The following is a 3,444-nucleotide window of genomic DNA, read 5'->3' on the forward strand; positions in this document are numbered from 1 at the left end:
TTCCAGCTCAGGCGATCAAGGACACTAAAAATACCACTGTAGCACAGGTGTACAAGTGGCAGGATGAGCCACCTGCCCCAAATACATACCTAGGATGTCAGATGGGATTGTACTGGGGGTAGCTAACCTGTCCCACTGCACATGCAGCTGCAACATTCATATTATTTTAACATTTTTTTTTAAACTAGAAAATTACACATAAAAATTGACAAAAAAACAAATTCCATCATGTGGCATCATATTGATACTTACATGGGGCATCACGGGGTTGGAACCTTTGTATTTGGCACAGAGATCTCTTCAACGTAAGCCAACAGAGTAACTGATAGCAGTAGTAGGTTGTCATACTTTATGTGGAGCCTCACTAGAGGGGTATGGCACAGTCTGCCACTGGTATCACAAATATTTGCTGACAGCAGAGAATGGTGAGACTCAGGAATCTTGGGTTCCACTCCAGACTCTGGCGGGGAACGTTATTTAAAGGGCACAGACCTTTCTGCCCATTCCCCTCCAAACTTGTCTCAGTTTTATCTCTTCCCTACCCCTTGGCTCCTTGTCCATTCCCATTCTCCTCACCTAGCAAGTCTTAGTCTCCTTTCCTCAGACTTCTGATCCTAGTCCCCATACCTTTGTTCAGCAAGTCCTTGACTTACGCTCTGGACTCACTGCCCCCATCTTTCCTCACATTCCCAGTACTCTTGCCCAGCCACAGTTCTAGTTCCCGTCCCCCTCCCTGGATCCTCATACAATCTGTCTCTCCCCACAATGATAGCCTCCAGTTGCCTCCCACACCCAGGTTCCTGATCCCGAGTGGCTCCCAGCCTCAATCTCCCTCTCCAGGCTCCTTGTTCAGTCTCAGTGCTTCCTCTGTCTCCTTGTCCCAGTCACTTTGCACAACCAATCCCAATTCTCCCTCTGCACCCCAGCTCCTCATCAGATCCATCTCCCTCCACTCTCACCTCCTTCCCTCTGCTTCACTGCTTCTCAGTCGCAGATATATTTTCAGCCAGTCCCAGTCTGCCCACCCTCCCCACAGCTCTCCACCAAATCTCCCCTCCCTATTCCCTCCCTTGATCCCAGTCCCAGTCTCTACCCAGCCCCCCAACTCCAATTTACTGTCCCAGTTTCCCATTCCATCCCCTGTCAGCCTCCAGTCCCAACCTCTCTTGCAGACTCTTTGTCCTAAGGTCCTACCCCTGGCTCCCTGCAGGTCTGTCTTGTATCCAGGGCCGGCTCCAGGCACCAGCTTGGCAAGCAGGTGCTTGGGGTGGCCCCTCTGGAGAGGGGCGGCAGGTCCAGCTATTCGGCGGACGGTCCCTCACTCCCGCTCGGAGTGAAGGACTTTCCACCGAATTGCCGCCGCAGATCGCGATTGCGGCTTTTTTTTTTTTTTTTTTTTGGCTGGTTGGGGCATCCAAATCCCTGGAGCCGGCCCTGCTTGTATCCCTGCTGTATTTGAAGCAGACAGCTTTCTCCTACAACCTTCCTGGACCCAGCAGAGGGGTTATTCAAAGCACAGAAGAGACAGAATCCCTGCTCTACATTCAAGTACCCAGACCTGGACCCACCACAGTTTGCAGAGACCCAGAACTGCAAATGTAGGGAAAGTCCTGTTCAGCTCCAGGCTGCAGTATGCCCAGTGCAGATGGAATCTTTAGGAATTTAGCTGCTAAAAATCTAAAACGTTTCTACTGAAGTTTCTATGTGCAACCTGCAATTTTTCACGGGGACAGTAAAAGTTACATCCCTGACACAAGGCCACCTGTCTGCCAAATTTCAAATATAGGGGCACTAAAGCTTTTCAAAGAAAAGGTTGCCAGAATCTTTTAATATGGGCAAAACAATGTATTTTTCTCCAGCTTCACTCTTGAAAACAGCTGAACTGCTTTGACTAAAATAATAATTAAAAAATATTTAAAAAATTTCAGCCGGAGGCAGATACCCAGCAGGGAACATTTCAGCCCAAAGGACTAAAAATTGACAAAGTTACAATCAACTGAAAACTGTTTTGCAATGGGAAGTGTCAGGCAACCTTAATAATAGGTGTTGCTACCAGCCCCATCGATGATATCTGTTTCTCTCTCTAAACCAGAATGGAATCTAAAACATTATTACACTGGTAAGCAGATTAACTACGTAGGTTCACTACATTAATAAATTAATTAAAAACATTACATAAAGCAGATCATCCATGGTGGTCTCTGGCTGGCAGAGCAGCCCTTTGGCACCTGGGCAACCACACGCAATTTAGAATAACCCCGAGGCTGCTTTAAGCTCTGATGGGGGGCTGAGCAGGGCAACATGAGAAAGAAATATCATTTAGCAAACCATGCTGACAAATGCATAAAATAGGGCATTGGTATAAGAAGGAATGAATTCATGCGATTAACTCAAAAAAATTAATCGCGATTTATTGCTAATGAATAGAATACCAATTAAAATTTATTAAATATTTTTGGATTTATTTCTACATTTTCAAATATATTGATTTCATTTACAACACAGAATACAAAGTGTACAGTGCTCCCTTTATATTATTTTTATTACAAATATTTGCACTGTAAAAATGATAAAAGAAATTGAAAAATAGTATTCACCTCATACAATACAGTAATGCAAACTCTTTATTGTGAAAGTGCAACTTACAAATGTAGATTTTTTTTATGTACCTGCATTCAAAAATAAAACAATGCAAAACTTTAGAGCCTACAAGTCCACTCAGTCCTAGACTTTTGTTCAGTCAGTCACTCAGACAAACAAGTTTGTTTACATTTACCGGAGATAATGCTGCCGGCTTTTTATTTACAATGTCACTTGTAAGTGAGAATAGGCATTTGCAAGGCACTTTTGTAGCTGGCATTGCAAGATATTTACGTGCCAGACATTAAACTGATAAGAACAGGTACTACGCTTGATCTTAGCTCATAGAGAGCCGAGAAGCGACATGTGTACGTCCCTTCATGCTTCGGCCACCATTCTAGAGGACAAGTTTCCATGCTGATGATGCTTGTTAAAAAAATAATGTGTTAATTAAATTTATGACTGAACTCCTTGGGGTAAAACAGTATGTCTCCTGTTCTGTTTTACTCAGATTCAGTCATATATTTCATGTTATAGCAGTCTCAGGAGATGACTCAGCACATGTTGTTCATTTTAAGAACACTTTCACTGCAGATTTGACAAAACACAAAGAAGATACCAAAGTGAGATTTCTAAAGATAGCTACAGCACTCGGCCCAAGGTTTAAGAATCTGAAGTGCCTTCCAAAATCTGAGAAGAATGAGGTGTGGAGCATGGCTTCAGAAGCAACACTTCGATGTGGAAACTACAGAATCCGAACCGCGAAAAAAGAAAATCAATCTTCTGCTGATAGTATCTGACTCAGATGATGAAAGTGAACATGCATTGGTCTGCACTACTTTGGATCGTTATTGAGCAGAACCT

At 43.6% G+C, this 3,444-nt stretch overlaps 1 non-coding gene across 1 annotated transcript; it reads right to left on the reverse strand.

Annotated features, from left to right (window-relative positions):
* Positions 1 to 2,759: 2,759 nt before the first annotated feature.
* LOC128837510 (U2 spliceosomal RNA) lies at positions 2,760 to 2,944 on the reverse strand. Its single transcript, XR_008444955.1, has one exon. It is a non-coding gene; the product is annotated as a U2 spliceosomal RNA (small nuclear RNA).
* Positions 2,945 to 3,444: the final 500 nt, after the last annotated feature.

The sequence above is a fragment of the Malaclemys terrapin genome, chromosome 4, assembly GCF_027887155.1.
Source record: "Malaclemys terrapin pileata isolate rMalTer1 chromosome 4, rMalTer1.hap1, whole genome shotgun sequence".
NCBI lineage: Eukaryota > Metazoa > Chordata > Testudines > Emydidae > Malaclemys > Malaclemys terrapin.